Genomic DNA, 23295 nt, shown 5'->3' with positions numbered 1-23295 from the left:
AGTAGAAGTGCTACAGAGACAGGAACAGGACTATGAATGCCATTAGCTTCTGCTGGCTCACTGGTCCTACGGCGTCTCCTAAATCCACCTCACGCTGAGGGCGGAGCGTCACAGACTCACCCAGCCTCTCACAGGAATGACCGGACTTCTGGTCGACTTGGGCGGGTACACACTTTGGTAAAGTCATTAAATTTAGCATTTTCCTCTGAGTAGAGGAGGGACGTCCAACATGGTGGCTTGAGGTTGTCACCTGTTTACGCATGTTACCGAGCACAATCCCACACTGGCCTCAAACTCACGACCACAGCGTGGGAGGCAAACGCGCAAGCAAGGGGGTGAGACCCCCAGGAGCTAACATCTGTTGAACGCTGCAGCTGTGGACCAGCTGCCTTCACACAGGAGCACTGATCGCTTGAGTAACTGGATATTTGTAAGATTATGCATGAATAATTGATAAGATATCAAACAAATGTTTCCTGGAATATCCATCCATCCATTTTCTGTCCATGAAGGGTTGCTGGGGGGTGGAGCCTATCCCAGCTGATATTGGGTGAGAGGCGGGGTTCACCCTGGACGGGTCACCAGTCCGTTGCAGGGCCATCAGGAGCAATTAGGGGCTCAGTCTCTTGCTCAAGGACACTTGGACATGGTCACCGGGGGAAGGGGGGATTGAACCTGCGACCCTTGAGTTGTTAGACGGTCACGCTACCTCCGAGCCATGCCGTCCCTTTTTTCCTGGAAAATGTTGCGGTGAAGGTTTGATGGCAACTTCTCAATGAGGCTTCTCTAAAGACGTACAAACTTTCGATAGCTTTATTTGCAGGGGCCCGACACTCGCAGGATGAGCCGGCTCCAGACAGATATTGCCAGGTTATTTCACATGATTTCTCAAACCGAATTAGAAAAAAAAAGCCAAACCTTTAGGTGCTGAGGGGAGCTCCCTAGGGGACCGAACTCTTTTGATGTACTGCCCAAACCTTGTTTTAATTTCAGATGCATTGCCTTGAGTGAAAGACAGGTAGAGATGGTATTCAGGATATTGCTTTCTTCTGTGAGAGCGACACGTTTGATGTTTCAAGACTCACGCTTGCAATGAGCCTCTGGATCCTCGAGCGTGTCTGCAGACGGGTATCACAGGTTGCAGTCAGTGAGTTTTGGGCAATCAAACCCCCCCTCCAGGATCAGCTCAAGACTGAGGCAAGCGCGTTTTGAGATCTTCCCTATGGAGTCATTAAAACGCCTTTTTTTAACTTTCTTTCTCCAAATGCCTGAGCTGCATGTGATTCTTTTCTCTCTGCTGTAGAATAAATGTTTATACTGAACCACACCTGTGATTGTGGAGTCAGGAGAAGACCTCCTGGAAATAAGCAAGGCTGTTCTTATTTCTTCGGCTGCTCGTACTACGCTAAGCAGAGATGGAGAGATCATCAAATTTGAGCTAACAGGCTTGGACGTTGATTCAGTGAGGCTAAAATAAATGATTTTGAGGGTTTCTCCTGTACACACAGCACATGAGCCGGCTAATGAGGGCCTCAGTCATTAACGAGCCCTCTAATGGGGTAGAAGTGGGTGAAGCTGCTGCTCTCTGATCAAACGTGTTCAAATCGCTCAAAAGGGAGAGCAGAACTTTTTGCGGCTGGCTCATTTTACAAAATCCATGTGCGTATTCCGGGTGCTACACACTGAACTGTGTGTACAAGCCTTAAATTAGTTCAACAGAAGGAAAAAAAACCTGGAAAACATCTTGTAGTCAAGGAGGGAAATATGGAACGCCGCACCAAATATGAACAAACATGCAAACGAGGGGATTACATACACAAAACACATGGGGGAGTCATAGTTTCACTTACAAATGACTTCATGTTGCCATGCTGACATTGCTGGTTATCATCGCTATCATGTAGCATCACAGTGATACCAGCGATGTCGCCACGCTAACGCTGCCGATTGCACAGCTGGGTTATCATAAGAAGCAACGTCAGACCGCTAGCTCTCTGATAGCACGATAGATGAACGCAAGTGGGCTTACTCTGCTGCAGCGTTAACATAGCAAAGATGGTATGGCAGAATGCTAGCACTGTTAGCATGCTAGCATACGATATTGTTTATGCTAGCGTGAAGCAATTCTGCTAGCATGAGATTGTAAACAAATAGGCAGAAATTGGCAACATCCAGGTTTGGCTATGTTTTTGGACACCATGTTTCAACTTTTATCATCCCCCCCCCCCCCCATCTACTCATTGCTGTATTTCCAAGGGAAGAGATTGTAGTCTCTGGCCATAACTCCTCCTTTATTTCCTTACCCTTCTTGAATTTGCACCTCAGGAAGAGTGGTAGACATGAAAAGTCAAGAAGTGTAACTTGTTTGTGTAGAAATTCAGGTGTGGAGCACTGGGGAATAGCTAACACGGGTGGTGGGGCAGTCAATCCCTGTTCTAGCTGACAGGACATGTGTTGCAGTTGTTAGCTGACCTTGAGAAAGTGAGAGTGCGGGGGAGGAGGTAAAAACAGACCAGAGGGGCAGACGAGGAAGCTGAGGAAACAGAAAAAAATCTTACAGAATCTGCTAATTTAATAGAAATCTACTTCAAACAGCACAACAAATGCGTCAACAAAACGTTTCCACAACATCTGGTTTTTACCAGTGAAAACACCATCAATGCTGCTGTTAATTATGTCAGTATTAACACCTGCATTGATTTGCTTTGTCATTAAAGTTCTAAGAAAATGTGCAGTATCTCTTTAACATAGCGACTCCGTGACAGCGTTGGTCTTCTAATCATGCAGGTTTCAGAAGGTTAAACTTTAACCACTCAAAGTGCCAAACTTACTTTCTCAGAGCCTTAAAACTTCCTCACTGAGGAAACGAACGGTAAAGATCTGGAGGCGTGACCACACCAGCGGCGTTCATCTTCTGCAATGATGGGAATAACGGCGTTAAAATAAACGACGTTATTTTTTCAGTAACAGGTAATCTAACTAATTACTTTGACTTTCGTTTGATCTTCTGGCCTGCTTCAATCACGGGACTGCCAGTGGTCTCGAGGCGACATGCTGTTGTGGTAAATAAGGTGTGCCAGGGCGATTCATTCCAGGCTAAAATGGTAAACCTCCTTCTCTCTCTCTCTCTCTCTCTCTCTCTCTCTCTCTCTCTCTCCTGGTATCTGCTCTGTCTCCCCCTGATTTCATCTTGACATCTCAGTTTCTCCTCCCCCCCGACCTGCTGCCTCATCCCTGGTTTCTCTCTATCATCCCTGAGTGGAGGTTTTTTTAGATTTCGGGGTCTTGCCGAGGTCCTTTCTCCTGGCTGACATTTTAATCTGCCGCTCAGGTTGCTCACTGACCCCGTCTCCCTTTGTTCACTCTTCTTTCGTCCCATCAAACCGCACCGTTCTTTTCTACATTTCCCTCACCCTCGTATTGTGCGAGTGTCTCTTTCCCCTCCATCACACCGACTCTCTTTTCTACTTTAATTGCTTACACCTCTTCAGCACTCATGTCCCCTCTCATTCCATCTCTCTTGGTATTTTACACAATAGCAACTGACATTTCTGGCTGCTGCCGCCTGCTTCTCTTTTTATGACACCTTTTGGCCTTTATTTTTGCTCCAATTCGCCTCCGTTCTCTCGACCTCACATATCGGTGCCTGTGATTTGGGGCAGCAACTAACTGCTGCTGGTAATTTCTCATCTACAAAATGTTGAGAACAACTGAATAAAAAAAATCCAACAACCTCGTGTCTCGATGTCCCAGAGCCCAAAGCTCCGAGAGCTTCTTTTGTCCATCCGGCACTCCGGCCCGTAAGGCTCCTTTCTTTCTGTCTTAAATGACAAAAAGTTAAGAGTTGCAGGTTCCCAGCCGATGTCCTTCTGGCCATCGTGTTCTTGGATCTTCAATGTGAACCGGATCTGTCAATTGAACTCAGGGATCATGATTAACTCTTTCCATGCCACTGACACCATTTCCCTGTGATCGGTGTCATCAGGTTCACCTGATGGAGGGCGCTGTTGTGCTCCTCCTGACAGAAAACTCCACAACGAGGTTCAGAAACAAGTGAAGAAGAAGCTCAGCAGCCAGATGGATGTTGTGGTTCTCCAGGGGGCTGTGGTGCTGCACCAGGCCCCCTCAGGAGCACTTCGGTCAGGCTCAGGAGGAGGAGGACGGATGTCCTGCTTGCTTCGTGTCAACAGGTCAATTTCTGTTACGTCGTCTCAATTATAAACAATCAAAGTAACCATAAGAGACTGAGACAAAAACCCGAAAGGAATAAATACAAATATCAAAAAAGTTTTGTGCCTGACAATCCCTGCTTTTACAAAAATATCGTAGCGTCCGCCAGGACGTGTTCAATAACAAAGCTACAGATCGGCACTGCACCGTTTGTTCATCTTACCAGGATGGGTTCCCGTTGGCCGTAACCACGCCAGAATAACAACAAAACTGTCCCGGCTGGACTGAACTCACAGACGCTGCATTTGCTGCTGCTCGCGCCGCTCAGCGCTCTCATCCTCACGCACGCGCACTCACACACACACTTCCCTGCCCCTCCCCTACTCGTGCACTCTTAACCTGTGGCTGCGAACACAACACTTGACGGTGTAAGGACATTAACAGGGTCGCTACAATGTATTGTTTTCCAGCTTTTTGGGTAGAAAAGGCGCATTTCCATTGAAAGGTCTTCTTTAAAAATGAAAGCAGAGGCTTTGATCTCTCCTCTGATGTGTTCAGATTTTTTCAAAATCGTAGCACAACATGTTCTTGGGGGGGTCTTGAAATATGAGTGAAAAAGGTTCAAAAACAATTTTAAAGAATGCTGGCGGGGAATGGGTTGATGATGTCATCGCCGCCAGTCAGCACCAAACGATGGACAACAACAAAACTTAGCAAACAACTGTAAGAGTAGGAGGTGCAGTCGCCGGCGTGCACCAAAGGGAAGCGATCTGGAGTGGAGTTCATATGCAGGGGAACAGCTTTACAAAGTAGCGGCGACACTGAAGGGCCGGAGGCGTGTTTACACAGTAAATTGGCCCAAATTCTTCCAGCAGCAGCGACGACACAGAAGAGATCTTCCGCCTGACTCTTTGTCTAAACCAAGCTCCGTTAGGCAAGTGCCACGCCGCGCTCTCCCCTCCGGCTGGAGCTGGAGCGGGGCTTTGACTGGTACCAAACTAGGCCAGAGTGTGTCTGCAGGCGGTGTTGGGAGGACGATGGAAAGCACGGGGCAGAAGGGAGAGCTCAGAGAGAGAATATGGACAGTGCAGGGTTGCATTTATAGCGATGCTAATCTGTTTTGATCTGACTTCACCTCCACTGCTGATCCGTTCCCCCTCGCAGGAGGAAGCATCAACGCATCGGTCAAAGGCTGTGTGTTTAACGTGCAGGGGATTTCTCTCCATCCTGTGTGTTTTTGGTGTCTGCCGGTGTATGTCGACAGCCGTGGGTGGTGGAACATGGCAAGGAAGAATGCAGTTCTAGTGTTCATTAGGCCAAGATTTGGTTTTCCACTCTCAGTGGCTCACCGTGCCTCTGGGGTTCAGGTTTGACTCTGGGACACCACACACTCCCATTGTTCTGCAGCATGGTGGAGGGCTGCATTAGTGCGAAGTGCGGTCGCCCTCAGAGACTGCAGCCGGTGCCAGTGGTAGCAGCCAACCCCCCAGCAACCCCTCCCCACGATGGCAGCACCGCCAACCAGCACAAATTAGAAGTTGCTGGAAGCTGAATGATGTTACACTGACGAAGTGGAAGTACAGAGATGAGCTGGAGTACGAGGTCTGAGGCTGCCAGAGAAAAGAACACTAAATGTGGTGAGACAACGTTTGTGTTCATGGACGGTTAAGAAGGACGTGAAAGACCTGATGGAGAGATGGTTTCTATGTCGTGGTCAGTTTATTAGTAGATTTGAGCATTTTTTTGGTTAAAATTCACTGAGGCCACGAATTATAGATGGAGACAAGTAAAACTTGAGATGTTCTGGATCCTGCTCTGCATCAGGAAGCTGATGGTAGTCATCCTCGTTGTCTCTGAGGGCTTCCCAGGTTCGACTGTTTTCAGTTAAATTTGTGATTCTGTGTCATTATGGGGGGTTCTTTTCCTGAAGAATTTCAAGCATCAAACGCTGCACTGGCCCACGTGCAGAAATCAGCCCCGATGACATGAAGAGGGCAAAAGAACAGATGTAATAAAGCTCCATCAGACTGAACGACGTCAGATCAAATACCATCACCATCCCAGCTCATACAGGCCCAAATCAGCCCTTACAGTAGGAGGCGCCGTCGCGTTCTGCTGGAAAACATTTAGCACCAATTGAGCTTTGAGGGAAGACCTGACCGGTGGCTGCTCCACCGCCGCAGCTCTATTATATCCAGTATAAAACAAGAGGAATGTGAGTGAATCTTTACAAACCATTTGAAACAATAGCAATAACAATAACAATGACAATATGGAGTTTAGTTGAAGTGACAAACTTGATGTTCTGAGAATAACTCCTCTGACCTTGAGTCCCTGCTCACCCGGGTACCAGGACTTGATGAAAAGCCTCTCACCTTATCCTCTTGTTCTGTATGTAGCAAGCGATTGCAGTGCGAAGGTGCAGTGAACGCCCCGTCGTCTGTTATCCCCTCCCCATCTCAGCCCTTATCGGCCCGGAAGGAGAGCAGGGATTAAGAAGTGTTGGAGAGACGGCGGGATGAGCAATAAAAACAAATCTCTGTGTGTGCGGGTGAAACGTTAATACCTCATAAATTCAACACTCTTATCTGGTTTCCAGTTTGGTATCAGATCAAGAGTTTCCACAGCGGATGATTTGTGTTGATATATGGCCAAGTCGAGAGGAAGAGGATCGCGGTGGCGCCAGAGGAGGCCGACACGAGGAGGACAGAAGGTGAGTGAATGAGCAATAACGTGAAGCTGACTTAAACGGTGTTCAGAGGTAGAAGGTTAAAAACAATAAAATAAATAAAAAGACTGACCCCAAAAGCAAAGCCGACACAAAATCAATTTCAAGCTTTTAAACCAGACCAACAACCCAACATTCAAACTGCACTGACTGTATCAAACACTCACCACCCGAAAAAAAACCCTCACGATGCGTTTGGAAGTAAGAGCACTTGGGTTCAAGTGGCTCGGTGCGATCGGAGTCCTGCCGTCACTTGACGGCGCCTCTGCGTGAGAGTCAGGGACGCTCCACACTAACCGGGTCAGCAGGGCGTCCAATCAGTCTCACCAGAACCGTCAGGTAAAAAAGCCAGCGACTACCAAGGTGGGCACCAATGAGTGGATTCTGACACTCGGCAAAAGACTCAGCCAAAAAAAGGTCGGTGTCTGATTCCTTCCCTTCTTCCTCCTCCTCTCAGGCTGACGCTGCACTTGTGTACACTCACCTTTAGAGTGAGTACTGGCTAGCATGCTAACATGTGAAGGCTTTCTTACTAAAGTTATTCTTTCATATTCTCATTGGTTCTGGACCTCAGTTGGACGGCGCTCCGGCTGTGAGCGTGGGGTTTTGGTTCTGTGGTACCGCGGCCGCGATGCAGAACTGAGAAGCCTTGGCCTCTGAAATTCAGTATTACACAAAAGTTGTGATTGCTGTGGTTAAGGGTCTGGTTAGGTTTTGGCACACAAAAAAATAAATTTGGTTCTGAAGCCTTTAAATGATCAAAATCATCTGAAAAAGTCCCAACGTCCCAACATAAAATGAGATGTAACTGTTTAAGCAGAAGCTGCCGACGCCAGCGCTTCTCTCGTTCTTGTCTGCCGTGTTCGGGGGAAGGAGATGCATCAAACAGGCGTCCAAGCTGGTGACACACCAGCAAGTCTGGGTCGCCGAGGTCTCGGTGACGTTTGAATGGAGCGGACAAGCACACAGGTACACCCTCCTCATATTGTCACAGAGAGAATATGCAAATTATAATATTCCGACTGTAGAGTATTTTATCTTTTGTTTTACTTTTTGACACATTGGAAAGTCAGGTTACAGGACAAGAAATTAAAAAACAAAAAATCAGCCATTAGAATGTCATTTCAACTGTGTTCCCATGACTGCGAAACCCATTCATCCTCAAACGCAGAGGCATTTGTCAAAAATTATTTCAAGCTTGCACTTTTCACACTCTGAGCGAGGACGCTGACGGCACACCGCAGCCGTGTTGACGTCTGGAGGCCGCTGGGCTCCCTGGTACTCAGATCTCATGGCTATAGAATCCACAACACGTGACCATTTTGATGCTTCCCACCCTCACAAAGACAGTGTCCAAGTGTGCTGGCAGTTAGCTTTTAGGCTACAGAAGATAATGAAGTACACTTTCATTGTACTTTTTATGTACTTACCAGAGAAAACTTACAGTAGGCATACTCCCCTTACACAGATATGTACATAGAAAAGTACTAGTGTAGTTGACCTATACTTGTACTTACTGTTGTCAGTTCAACATTCTCTTGTACTTGCCATGTGGTTTTTGTATTGTTTCATATTTCATATCGTCACCCTATTAAAATGATGGCCTAAGTCATAATTTCAAGTTTTTGGGAAAACACAAAAAAACGTAACCAAATGCAGAGCATAAGATATTTATTAATCATTTCAAACTAAAAGGCCTTGGCAGTGGATGACTGTTGGCATACATAGAACGTTGCGTGTCAGTTATGTAACATTAAAGGATAAAGTGATTTAGGCCAATTTTCGAAGATTCCAGTGTGACTTAGGCAACTTTAAACCTGGCTTAAACGGCCCTTTCATTCGATAGTGCTGAGTCAAAACTACCCTGAGTTAAATTCAACAAATGTCAGGGAAATCAAACTGGTCAGGGGGCATTCCCTTTCCTCACCTCTCCAGGTCTTCTTTGCTGGGTTTCTCTTGAACTGAACCCATTTCCAACATCCGGTTTTGACAACTCTTTGAAACCTGACTATTAACTGTCCTTCAATTCCATAAAGCAAACTCAAAAAGTAAATAACCCTAACCTAAATTCAACAAATGTCAGGTCATTTGTTGAATTTGTAATTGAGTTTGGTTGTCTGTCTTGTTATTTTTTTCCCTGTTAAAAGGGTTTTCTATGGAGTTTTTCCTCAGTCGATGTGAGGGTCTAAGGACAGAGGATGTTGTTATGATGCCATGTGAAGCCCTTTGAGACAAACTGTTTGTGAAAACGGGCTCTACAAATAAAATTACCTTACCTTACCTTATATGTTACATCTGCATGACCAAGTAAAGTTTGCCATCATATAAAGCTACAAGCTAAAAAAACTGAAAGGTACATTGGCTAACGTTATATTAGCTAACTCAGCTAACGTTACTCTCAGCATCAAGAAGCCACTGAGGTTAACCAGCTGTTAACGTAAATGAAAAGATCAGGCTGTTGATGGTCCCGACATTTTCATCTTACTCATCATGAAATTTAAAGGAAAACAGGCAAACTATGAATCCATTCTCTGGGAAAGTCCACAAGCTCGGCCATTTCTGAAAATGCCACCACATCACAACTCGTGAATCCGAAAAATTTGACTTACGATGTTGTGAGTCCCATAAACAGAAAGATGGTAAACACGACTTCACTTGAAGGCCCCGTTATACAGGCATTTCAAGTGTACTTGTGTAAAATTGAATAACCAAGCAGTTTACTTAGACTTTAATATACTTATGAGTCTACTACATAAATCTCCAAAGTGCTGGTGCTTTGTATTCACGCTAGCACACCTTTGCAGTTGTCCTGACTCATTACCTTCAACATCCCCTTACCTGCTGAGTTACTCCACTGGACAGTTTCTATTAAGTACTCTCAGATAAAACAAATGAGGTAATATAACAGCTCTGAAATAAATCCTACTTTAATGAAGGTTACAATTTTAGCTTTTTAATTGGACCCCGGAGAAGTATTTATACCTCAGTATCATTTCGCAGGTCATGCCTTGTGGTGCTGGTGAACTATTGTATCACTCAGAAAGGTGTTTTTCATATTTTGTACATCTCATTTTTGTATTTTCATTTTCGCTGTGCCTAGAACATTCATAAGACCAACAACAGTTACAGTAGGGTTCCATCTCGGAACGTTAGAACGCAGGATATTTATATTGCTCTGTGTGCTTCTCAGTGGTTTTGATCCACCTGATATTAGCCTCTCCTTGATATTTGATTGTTCTGCAGTATGGTGCTTTTATTATATATACATTTGCCTTTATATCTGTCAATGTGTTGTGCAAATATTAAACCACTGGACGCCGGGCCCTACAGGGGTTTCTGATTACTTTCAGAACTCATTTTCAAGATGTTGTTGTATAATTGTGAAAAAAAAACCTTGACATGTCAGGAGAAAGACTAAAGCCTCTATTTACATTTAAAAAAGGAACATTTCTTGCAAGTGAATGCATCCATTTTATAAAATCAATGCTTGAATGAGGGCTGGTTTAATGAAAGATTTTTTTGTTAAAGAGGTCATTTAAACCTTGCTGTTGACTTCATATGGGTATTTATTCATGTTATTTTGTTCCTCACATCCACATGGTTACCTAGATTGTGTACGATAAACAACAGTAACTGGCCTGATGGGGCTTCACGACAACCAGCCCAGCCACCCGCCTCCCCTGCCTGACCAAACTGCTCCCACAGGCCCCCTGGAGAACCTCAACTTCCATCTGTCTGCTGCATTTCCAGAGGTTCTTGTTAGCTTGTTTGTGGACCTTCACTTGCACACTAACGCCCTGTCCTGCACGGCCACGATCACACAGATTCCACTCATGGCAGGGAAACAGTTAACAACAGCCTCATACTGAACTCCATGGGATCTTTAAACTGGGACAGAACCTAATGGCTCCACACGCAGCACTGTCTTGAATGCGTGTCTCTTCGACTGGAACGTCCCTGCCCTGCCTGACTGCTGCCTGGAGCTTCCATCTCACACTCAGCAGCCAGCGGCCGGGGTGGGGACCAGATCGACCTGCCAGATCAACTCTGGAGGGAGACGTTACCACAGTTCGCCTGCCAGCGCGAGCCAACCAGGGCCCACTCACGCAGCCCTGCCGCTCCATCATAAACGGGCCACCCTCTGCCAGCCATCTCTGGCTCCAAGAGGGGGCATCGTCCAACACCTCACATCCCTCAAAAAGAGCAGCTAATAATGCTCACACCTGGTCCAGGCGGGACCGTCCCCCCTTCCTCCCCCAGATGAGTTGGCCTGCTTCTGCACTACTTGCATCAGGAGGAGTCTACTAAGACAGGGCTCATGTGGCAAACAGCATCTGGAGCACCACTTGCTGCTGAGAGGGACCCTGGATTTTAGTTAAATACTCTTGATATAATGACGCAAAAGGATCAGGTTGACCTCACAGTGTCCTTTTACTTCTTAAATACATCGTATTTTTACACATCTACGTATAAAATCATCATAAAGCACAACTGACCTGAATCGCACTACTCCACACCCTACCAAGTGTCAGAGTCCAACTCCTGCAGCTCAGAGAGCGATTGGCTCAGGATGCATCTCGTTAGCTCGGCCCACTGGAGGCTCCAGCGACTTCAAACACCTCCGTGCTGCTGCTGCTGAGCATGCTGCCTGCTGGGGTCTATAAATAGAAAGCAATCTGCAACCCCACCTAATGAGCACAATCCACATCAGACCGAACTGTCAACAACTAGCCGCCGCCATGAAAGTGTGTGTGTGTGTGTGTGTGTGTGTGTGTGTGTGTGTGTGTGTGTGTGTGAGTGCCGATACAGCTGACCACGCTGTTTTGATCATGGTTCTGTTGCAAATCGCTGCTGCCAAGTGTGTGTGGGGGTGTAAATGTGGGTGTGCCCTGGGTCCTTGCTCCTTTTCTTTTTTCTTTTTGTTGCTAAATATAGACAAGGCAATTTTCTTAGTTGCCTTGGGAGGATGACGGCATCACGATAAGCAAATTAATTACTCTCTCTTTTTTTTTGCATCTCTTTGCTGTCTCCCTCCATCCTCTCTATCTCTGCTCTTCCACCTCTCCGTTTTTCAAGTCTGTTTCTCCTCGTTGACCCGACTAACCACCAAAGCCGAATGTGAGAGTGAATTTATTTTGCTGTCTGTAAATACCATCAACTCCACCAACACGCATTGTGATAAAGCAGGTGTTTGGAACAGAGACTCTGTGTCATGGCTGAGAGGAGCTGATGCCAACGCCCGGAGCTGCTCAACAACCTCTTGGATCCTTAACCTGAGATTTTTGTACGTCTCTCACTCTGCTGAAAACTTCTTTCTGGCTCTTTTATCCCTCTTTCCTGCACAGTGATGGTGAACATCTGCATGTCGGCGTATGCGTGCACGTTGATATGCCAGTGGTTCGATTGTCCGTTGTCCCCAGCAGGTCATTCCACGACATACAGTATAACCCCTGAACGCTTAAACAACATAGCCGTGCGGTTCATGAGAAACCGTCCCTCTTAAAGTCCAAAGTAGGTGTAAACCGCCTGACCCAAAGGTGCTTCTTCTGGCAATGTGACCTGCCACCAGCTGTGAAGAGGTACACCGCCACCTAGTGTTCTGGACACATTTATTCCAGCCAGTAAATCCAATGGTCTGGGATTCTCACTGCATCTATTGCGTCTCCGTAACGCATTTTCGGGAAGTTCTTTTCCTCACTTGAACGGACCGTCAAAGGTCTGGAGGATGTCACACCTTCAACAGGTCGGTGAGAGTTTGTACATGTATATGAACGAAGCCTTTGAGCCGATCAAAACTCCCCTCCTGCTAAAGCCCCTTCAAGTGAAGACCCGGGGAGGGTCTCTCTTACCTGTTTGACCGCTGTGGTTTGTGAAGTGTGTGCAGGGTTTTATCTTCTTTGTTCGCCGTATGCGCACTCTTCCTCGGCAGTATGGAAAGACATCTTTTACATGTTAAGATAGCTTAGGAGCTTCAGCAGTGACTGAGCCCCGAGCCTTTTCTTGGTTCATTTTCTGACACCTTGGATTAGAGTTAATTCCTCTCATCTGGTGACATCTAATCTGCCTTCGTTGGCTGGTGAGAGCTGCTCGCCCCTCTCTCTCTTTGGCCCTCTCAGTTTTTGATGGAGTTTCTATCCTTCACAAATTGGTGCGTTTGTGGCTCAATAGTCACAGATCAATGGTGCTCGGCCGCCTACTGGGAGCGACACACTGGAAGCCAATACACACTTCTGTCACAACAGGGAATATGACATAACAGGGGGCCTGTCAGCACAGGTGACAGAAGCTGTCACTGCTTGAAGGGAAAATTAAATTATAGTGATAAATGTCAGTCCGGCACGCTGCATATCTATCTTACATTTTTCGTAACATTCTAATTAACTCCCTACAGCTCACATGTCACTTTGCCTTTGTCCTTTATTTCTCTATTCTTGTCTTCCTTTTTTCCCTGCAGAATTAAGTTTACGGCACAGTTTGGCTGGTCAGCTGCTTTACTTCTGCCACCGCGTCTTGGCGGAAGGGAGGGGGGAGGTGACCACGTCTCATGTTTTGGGTTTGATGTCCTCCGAGTCCTTGTTCTCATCACAACCTGTTTGATAAGTGTTCTGAGGACCACTTTTTAAAGGTCTTGGTCTTGTCCCGGTTTCTGACCTATGGTGGACTTGATATTTAACATCAAGACCTCAACCGTGGCCTTCCTGCCTGTGCATGATTTGACTGGGTATAAAAACACACGGCTCCAAAGGCAGCCGATTTGGTGTCGTTCAGTGCTAACGGTTCATCTACCAGTCACATCAGTGCAGCAGTACGGTTTTCACTCTTTAGTCGTGACAACTTCACCCAGTCCAACGTGCTGAGGAACCACTCTCCCGTTTCCATGTCTCAACACTTCGGTTAAGGTTCTGGGTTCTCATGTATAAAACAGTGAGAAGGATCTCTGCCATGTTAGCACAAAAGAAAAGCTAGAACGCCAAATATGAATACTGCATGTCACTGAAGTATTTATATGTTTACAGGATTTTTATGGAGAGGAAACTTCAGAGATAGAATCCAAAGTAGCTGCAGCACACAGACAACCGGCAAGAACCGGGAACCAAGAACTGGTTGTGGATGACAACTGGCGGACGGATCACGCTTGTCAGGGTGGACTGGGCCTGGGCTGTGGTCGGCACCGATCCACAGGATGTGGAGCTTTCACTAGCAGGCACACAACCCATGTAGTACTTGGCATACGCACAGCACTAGGAGATGCAGTATGATCAGAAAGTACTGATACTTTGCTCTGCACTTCTTCAATGCTGTTTGATGTACTTGTGTATTTTACAACCCATGAGAGCAGATTCATCACACACAGCCGGCCTCCTCCTCTGGGTTCCGGGGGAGGGGAAGGTGGCGGAGGTGAGAAAGCTCTGATGAAATATCGAGTGGACTTGGATTTGAGTTGGTTTGTATTATCTAATTATTTAAAAGAAAAAAACTTTGAAGTTGCCTCTTGAATACTTCTGACTCACAAGTGCTGATGACAATATGCCTCTATGATTAATACTTGATTGCTTCATTGTGTCACATATTTCTCAGGGAAAAACACCGTACATCAGTGTGGTGGTCGTCCAGAACTTTAGTTCAAAGTCCAGTTTTTCCTGTCTTGACTCGTCTCTGTCGTGGGAGTTGAACCGTGGTCCTCGGTACTGAAGTCATGTGTGTGTGGGGCCCATCCTACATGCCTCCTGACGCTCTGTATATTGGTGTCATCTGAACCCCTCCTATCTTGTGGTCGTGATTACAACGGCCGCTAAAGCACACAGCATCAGTTGGTTGTACTCAGGTTGTTTTTCCTGGGAGGACAGCCTCACTAAGATAGGTCTTCATTCAAGACCAGCTGCAAATGAGAGGAATCGCCAAAATAAAGGAGTGCAGGAAGTGATTCCAGACATTCCAGCCCAGGGAGGCCCCAGGTGGCAGAGCGATGCACCTCGCTGACTGACGCGCGGTGACATTGAAGAATGCAGATTCAGCAGCATTTTCAGGACAAGCTTTGATAGTGTCGACGTCGGTGGGGGTGAGGGGGGCTAAATAGATCCACCTGTCCAGGTGCCACATCAAACTTAACCCGAAGGACGTCTTCTTGAACGTGGAGTCTGACACATCCGGTTCATGTGTCCGCTCTCTGGGTGCATCAGTCCAGAACACTGTTATGGAAGATTATCCATGTGCACAGTTGCTGTGGGGTATTTGTTTTCTAAAACTTCCTCCTGGGCACTGACCTTAATGCCATCATGGTCCCTGTTGTTCCGTTGAACCAACTGTGCCCCGGTAAGATGGCGCACTTCGGCGTTACGTTAGCATTTGCTACAATCTGTAAAATCTTCACAACCTATCAAGGAGCAGAAGGTTCAGCTCATGAAAAAGGATAGACGTGCTAAATTGGAGAGGTTATCTGCAGGAGTTTACTAGATTCTGTTGCACCAGCACACATGCTTTGTTATCATGGATCCAAATGCGTGCAGGTTCAGGTCTGATGCCCCAGATCCTAGCTTTGGTGGAGTAAAGATAATAAAAGTGACTGAGGCTTTCCTCAAGCAATAAAAGCATGTATCAACCCATTTCACCAGCTCACATGTAACGGTAAACACATGCACGTCGGGTAGCAACTATTTCTGACGTCGCCGTGGTTCCTACATGTCTGTGTGGTCAAAGACCGAACCCTGACATCCCTGAACATGTGACCAGCTTCATGATCATGGGATTTGTGGCGCAAGGTAAACGCACATTCTGAGCTGTGTGTAATTTATCTTGCTGTGGCCTCCAGTTGCAACTCTCCTGAGCACATTATTAATGTGACACGGGGAGACGGCAGGACCTGCACCTGCACCTGCTCCAGCGCCGGTCCCACATGATTTGGTCAAGGACACGGTGACAAAGATGGATGCTCGGCCCGTCGTGGAACCGGACCGCGAGTCACCCCAAGTCTACATGTCACGGCACTGATGGCACTAACTGTCAACCAGCTGTGTGCATCATTGACACAAAATGTCCCGCAACTCCCAGAGACGTTATAAGATCTTCATGACAGTGGACAAACTGTGTGATGCAGGTGTGTGAGAGTGTGTGTGTGTGTGTGTGTGTGTGTGTGTGTGTGTGTGTGTCATCATTGTCATGCCTCACATGCTGCCTCCACAGAGCACAAGACAAAGGCGATAATTACCGTGGGTTGGATGTCCTTAGGTTGTTGTCAGCGGTGAAAGCCTGCAGCAAACAGAGAAGAAAAGAACAAGTAGAATCAGTGCCACCCACTGAAGACGAGGCAGGTCCCTCCCTGACGTAAACCACTGAACGCAGGATGATACAATGAGAAGGTTCCTGATTGGCGCATTTGTCTGCATCAAAGAAAGCTAAGTAGGAAATGAAGCAGCTGGAAGGGTTGAGCACTGAGGAACAAAGCAGCATGACACAATCCCACAGATATTCCAGTGACGCCAGATAAGAAAACCTTGATGGGCCTCATGGACAGTGTCCTGTCAGCGTATCCCTGTGTGTGCGAACAGGCCTGCTACTCATCTTGCCGTCATGAGGACAGCGTGATTTCTTCATTACTGAAGCTTAATCACAAGATTTCTCTCCTCAAACTGGATGAAGCTCTTTGAAAACAGCCAGTTATTTGAAACTGGGCTGTCAAAAACAAGTAACCAGAACTGTAACTTCTTTCTAGCTCATGACAGAAAAGTTCATGAGAAGTGACAGTTGGAGCTTTAACTTGTGTTTGAGCACAGAAAGAAGAAGCAACACAGGCATCTCTCTTCCGTGTCTTCCATAATTGCCAACCTTAAAGCTTCTCGTTCCTTGGTGCTTTTTGGATGCTTTGGTGGAGAAGTAAAAAAGAAAACTATTCACTGTCCTCTTAATAAGGGTTTAGCAGACTGTTGCCTAGCACCCAGCAGGCAGATACAGAGCAACAAGTCTGGCCACCTTTACTTGGCTCTGGTTTGGTTTCTGCTTCTTCCTAAAAAAACAACTGGAGAACTCAGCTCAGCGACCCGAGTACCTTCTTCCTTTGGCACACACAACAAACGTGATTGTTTTCACTGAATCAGGTATCTGCAGAGCCAGCAGCTTACACTGGGCACCAGTTTGTACTCTGTTGTGGTGAACCTGAACCTGAAGAGGAAAAAATGATGTAGTTTGGCAGTGTTGAGCCGCTCCACCTGTAGTTTCTGAGCTTGTCCTGCACCCCTCAAGCGTTCGACCTGCCGGCGTGCACCCCGCCACCTCCACAGTTGTGAGCCTGTAACAAAGAAGTCCTACAAAAACGTCGCAGGCCTTTACAAGCGTCTCATACTTGATGCTGCCACAGCTGACACGACCGGCACCACCAGCGGCTACAGGCTAGCACGCTAACTTGTGCGCTCAGACACTCATCCTCACCAGGGTGCAACTGGACATACTGGGGGAGCATCCCTATAATACCTGCCCACTGCCCTACTCTGCCTCTGATTGGCTAATACTTGGTGCCCAGTCTAGACATTTGAGCAAGTGAGACTTTGAAAAGATACGACGGATTGTTGAGGCACCTCAAACTGGTAATCATGGAGCCGCAGGAACACAACACCCCTCACACTTGGACTTAAAGCCTACTTTCAGGGAACAAACTGGTGTAGCGCTCCTCTGACGGCACCTGAAGCCGAGAGGAAAGACTAAAATACACGTTTACACAGGCGAGGGAAGGACTGACGCAGCCAGACTGTGGCTGTGGAGGAGCTTGTCCCAGTAAGGTGACGCTTTAATACATTATCCACAGTCGGCTGGACACCCTTCAGCTTCTCCAAATACCACCACTGCAGGAGCCGGTGCAGCAGCTAACTGAGCCTTTTCAAGGAAAAAGCAACCACAGAAAACTAGACAAGAGGACAGAAGTGATATGTCTGGGGAGCAGATGTTAGCTGCTAGCTTTTTCAGCCGCAGTCTTTGGAGGTGTAAGACTGTAAACTCCTCAGAGTTTGGCGTTCGTTCGTGGCGGATGATAAGTGGCAGGAGCAGATGTGTGAAAGAGAAAATGAGACAATCTCACCTCAGTAACAACAGACCAGGACTGACAGACGACTTCAGTTCATTCAGTCGTTTCACCGATGCCAGAAGGTTTGATAGAAATACAGCCACATGTATGACGATAGGAAGAAAGTGGCGTCAGTGATACTCCCTCGGCACTGAGAGGACGACAGCACACAGGCAGTTTCAGCACAGTTCTCCTCCACCTGGAAAGTCTGCCCAATGAAGTCCACCTCATGGTACAGCAGAGATATCTGTGGCTTTCACAAATCCTGCATGACGGAGATAATCTCCTTATTGATGTTGATAATCTCATATACTAATTAGGGTTGTTTCCAAACAAAGTTCAGCTTTGAGCGAATTTGACGAGACCACTGACGCTCATTATTTATCTCCGGTGCAACGTGAAATGTGAAAATCACAAGTGCCGCAAAGGTTGCCAGCCGGCTAATGATGAAAGATTCTAATTGATTCACAAAACTTGCATTTTAACGGCCACATCTGGATTAGCAACGGCTTAGCTGCTGTGATTGCTGTGATAAAAGAAGATGCTTATTTTTGATTCGTTAAAGGAAGAAACTATTTTCTCCATACGCACAAATTTAACACTCACACATCATTAGTTACATCCACAAGAAGCAATTAAGCTCACACGTTCCTCGGTGTTCTGAGCCTTCGTTGGCTCACGGCTCCTCTCTGTAATTTCTTATTTAGAGTTTGTTGAATCTTTTTAGAGACGCACTGAAACACTGTGTTCACACTGAACTGTTGAAACAAAACTTTGGAGTCAGCAGTACAGTAGAATACCACCCGCAGAGCCAAACATCTCACACACACACACACACACACACACACACCAGCAGATGTCCAGAACCCACGAGAACCCCCACAGAGCCGTGTGTGTTTCATCCTCCACTACGCCGTCAACACAGACACACTCTTTCATGTGAAGAGATGCGTCTGAGAACATTCCAGGGATATTCAAGCCACACACCCTGAACAGAAACTAATTTCAGAGTAGCCCTAAGGAACTGGGGGATCGGCACTGGGCAGAATCTCTTTGATGAGTATCTGGCCTCCATAACTGGAGCGAGCTCATCACGCAGAAACAGATCCTACTGCAGAGAAAACTGCCAAACTGCAGGCCTCCCCCTTCTCCGGTGTAAGACACACACTTGCATTCAGTTTTTACAGAGTGCGACAGCATGTTTTTGTTCCAGGAACCATAAAACTGGTGTTTCTTGTGAAGATGATCTTGCTGAACCAAACATCTCATGAACTTTGGTCCATGGCACAGCTGATGTCAGCAGGAACCTCCTGCTGACATCTGGGTTGGCCTCCAAAAGCGCGTAATCCCTGCATCCCTCGATCACTGCTCACATGTACGGGAGGTTTTTTTTCCCATCCACGTCTAACAGAGTGGGGGAGCCGAGCCATCGCAGTCGCTCTCTGTCACCTCAGCGCTGAAGTCTTTCACAGGATTGTGATTCTTGTCAGACACGACCAGGATGCATCAGAGCCTCCTGACTGTTGGAAACCTCCCTCCTCTTCCTGTCCTTCTTGTTTCCTTCTATTCACTCATTTGCACGGCCGCTGCTCTTACACGAGATGGACTTCCACATGTTGCACCAAACACAACACAAACATGTTCTTATCTATTCCACATGAAAATCATTCTTCTGCTACGAAACCCGACGGATACCTGTGAAGCGCAGCGGAAACGACAGCCTCCTGCGACCGGGGCTGCCCGATGAAACGATTTCACCACGGCCTTCACACCCTAAATCCACCACCTGTGGATCACATTTGGACAAAACACTGCAAAAACAGACACAAACTGAGTGCGGGGTGATCGCCAGTCATCCCAAGGACACACAGGGTCAAAATTTCAATCTTGGAAAATGTTCTTCAAGCTCCTGAGGGTTTTTGTCACACAGCATCAGCAGCTCAGAAAGTGTTCGTTGAGCGCCGCGTTCTGAGAGCAGGTTTCCTGTGTGGATGCACGGCGATGAGTCATCCTCATGGACGAAGCAGCGACAACAAGTGGCTTTGACCTCGCGACCCCACGGCCACCTCTTACAGCAGCAACTGGGTTTTAACTGAAGTCGTAGCCATGGCAATTAACCAGTGATGACCACAGATCATCAGCCAGCACACTGATCATGTCTCCAGTTCTCTTTTCATCGCTAGTCCGTCCCAGGGGTGGCGTGCAGAGACACACATCATCTACGCGGATCTCCAACTAACTTCCATGTGTTGGTCACCAGGAGGAAACCGCAGCACCCAGAGAGAAGCCACAAAGGCCCGAGGACAACATGCCAGCTCTGAACAGCCTCCATCCTGGTAAACACTGCTGCGTCTGGCCAGAGGAGCCACCGCAGTCACAGTAGCTGCTTTTGTACAATAAGTGGCAGTTGACTGGCACATCCACGTGGCCCTGACCCCCTAAAGGGCTCGGGAACCTGCACAGCAACAGCAAGAAAAAGTCTGGGATTATACTTTCCCTCCTAGGTTAGTGAGAGAGAGCTTAGAGTCTGAATCAATGACAGAGAGTGGGAGGCCACGGGAGAGCTGTGAGACTGACACTTGGTACAGAACTCTGCTGCACGCCTGCTCATCCACTCCTGCACTCAAACCAACGGCTGGATCCCTGGAAACTCAAGAATCACACGTTTCACCACCTTTCAACACCCCGAACACTTAGTGTCATCTTCCACTGTGATGACACACACACACACACACACACACACACACACACACACACACACACGCATTAATCACTACAGTCTAGAGGGGGAGCCAGTGGTGTATTTTCCTCAGGGCAGCAGTTCTACTGTTTTGGCTTCATTCCTTTCATGAATAAATGTGGTTTCTCATCCTGAGACACAAGAATGTACTCTGTGTGTGTGTGTGTGTGTGTATGCATATGAGTGTGTGTGTGTGTGTATGGGGGTGTGTGTTATTTAAATACCATTTCTTTAGGTCACTGTATTATAGTCCCTTGACAGTAATTCATCTTATGGTGGTGTACTAAAACTAACAGATGGGACAAAGCTTTTTTTCTCTATGTACTACATTATTATGTGTACTACCTCATACATTACTATTGCATACAATATCACAACCAGTGTCAGGAATAATGCATTACCACTGTAAGTAATGTGTTTGTGTAACTCCTCCATATTTGCAGTAACTAGTCATGTATCTTGTTCAAACTCATTAACAGTGTCACAAGTACTGGTGATTAAAAGGACTCATTACTGCGTTCATTGTCTTCCATCACCCGACTAAGTGGTTTGACATCAAACGCCTCTCGTAGGCCAAGTATTATGAGCAATCTCCCCCAACGCTTGGTGGATGATGTCAGTAATTCAGCCTCCAGTCGTCTGATCATGGTAACCAGCACTGTGGATACAAGTCATAGGACTGCTGCAGCGTCAGCAGCAGAAGGGCGTTCCTGTAAGAGTTTTTAAAGACTGAAGGCTAAAGAAGTGCAGTGGTACTTCAACTAAACAGCGCACGGGCCTCTACAGAGAAGCACGCAGCAGCAGAAGTCGGCCAAACCTCCCCGAGTGCTGCCTAATTTGACCATTAGCCAGGAGAGCTTTTGTTGTTTTGTATCCGCACTGTGCTATTAAAACGATGGAGGAGGAATGTTACCGGCATACATCCTTAACCTTCCACAGCTGTGAGTAACTGTTGTAAAGCAGCAACTCGGATAGTAGCACAGTTTGTTCTTGATTGCATTTTCAGTCTATTAAACCACCGATTGCCTGGCATTAATTGGTACAAGTAGATGATTGGGCCACCAATGCAGTACAAATAATCTCCTTGACAAACAGTGCTGCTGTTTATAATATCGGTACCATAACTCAATCTGACGTAGCTGTCAAGAGTCATCCAATGGTGTCAAAGCTGCCGGCACCACACAGAGTTGAGTGGCAAACTACCTGACACCAACACTGAACCACACCGATGTGAGTAGCCAGAGAGCGAACACCAACACTGCTGCCTTGTAAACAGGAGTAGCAAGTGAACAAGCGGCAACACTGTAGCAACACAGACGTAAGAAGATGAAGAGCTAAAACCAACACTGTAGCAACACAGATGTGAGCAGCCAGAGAGCTAATGCTAACACTACAGTCACACAGATGTGAGCAGCCAGAGAGCTAATGCTAACACTACAGCCACACAGTTTGAGCAGCCAGAGAGCTAACGCTAACACTACAGTCACACAGATGTGAGCAGCCAGAGAGCTAACGCTAACACTACAGCCACACAGATGTGAGCAGCCAGAGAGCTAACGCTAACACTACAGTCACACAGATGTGAGCAGCCAGAGAGCTAACGCTAACACTACAGCCACACAGTTTGAGCAGCCAGAGAGCTAACGCTAACACTACAGTCACACAGATGTGAGCAGCCAGAGAGCTAACGCTAACACTACAGCCACACAGTTTGAGCAGCCAGAGAGCTAACGCTAACACTACAGCCACACAGACATGAGTAGAAACTGTTTTACCTGCCTTGAATCTCTGGAAAACGTAATAAAAAAAAGGATGAAGTGAAGACAAGTCAGTCAATCCTCAGCAGTTTTTCAAGTTATTCCAATCCCTGGTAAGTAGTTTTTAAAGGAACTCCGAATAGCCAGTGTGTCACATACAAAGTTATACAAGGAATTTAATTAGCGTCAAGAGATAAAACAACTTGAATTTTTTTCTTGGCACCCAACTACAGAGTGTCAGTGTTTGCCAGTACTGCTGAGCAGTGTTGATATTGATGAAATCCTCACAATACTCATCCCTATGTGTGAAACAGTCAGTATTTTGTGAACGTTGAAAGATTAACCACAAGAAACCCCACAGGTGGAATTACCTTCTGCACAGGAAATAACTTTCCATTGTGCGAATTTTATTCCAGATGTTGCCAGAAGTTAAATGGACTCCTGCGACTCCGTCTGGGCGACAAACGGCCGCTCCAGTCGATGCCTCTCATCTCGACACCGGTCTCTTCTCTGCACTAATAGTCCATCACGGCTTCTGCTCTTCTTTTGTCATTCCTGTTTTTCCCTCCACCATTTCTCCCCGTCATCTGCTCTTGCTCGCTTGTACCACAGTGTTTCTCTCCTTTCAAACTTCCCGATTACATTTAACACTTGAGGCCTTTTTGTCTTTGGTTTTGCCTCATTTACCACCCTTGCGCTCTTATTCTCTTTCACCTTCCCTCCAAAATAAACCGTTTGCATTTACAGCAACAGCGAGGACAAGGATTGTATTTTGCAAACAAAATAATCCCTGAATATTGCTCCTTTTTATTAGCTTTCACTCCTCATTACATCACATTCGCCTCCAACC

At 46.7% G+C, this 23295-nt stretch overlaps 1 protein-coding gene across 4 annotated transcripts in view; it reads right to left on the bottom strand.

Moving 5' to 3' along the window:
* LOC147258012 (protein phosphatase 1 regulatory subunit 29-like) overlaps window positions 1-23295 on the bottom strand; it is a 181061-nt gene that overhangs the window by 42682 nt on the left and 115084 nt on the right. For 3 of the 4 annotated variants that reach the window (XM_086212317.1, XM_086212319.1, XM_086212318.1), the window contains one exon: window positions 16104-16144. The exons of the other annotated variant lie outside the window; for it this stretch is intronic. The gene's annotated coding sequence lies outside the window, so the exon portion shown is untranslated. The remainder of the gene's footprint in view (window positions 1-16103; window positions 16145-23295) is intronic. 4 annotated transcript variants of the gene reach the window in all.

Source organism: Aulostomus chinensis, chromosome 8 (genome assembly GCF_037954235.1).
Source record: "Aulostomus chinensis isolate RoL2024-O1b breed Wild chromosome 8, RoL_Achi_v1.0, whole genome shotgun sequence".
Lineage (NCBI taxonomy): Eukaryota > Metazoa > Chordata > Actinopteri > Syngnathiformes > Aulostomidae > Aulostomus > Aulostomus chinensis.
This window is presented reverse-complemented; position numbering and strand designations above follow the sequence as displayed.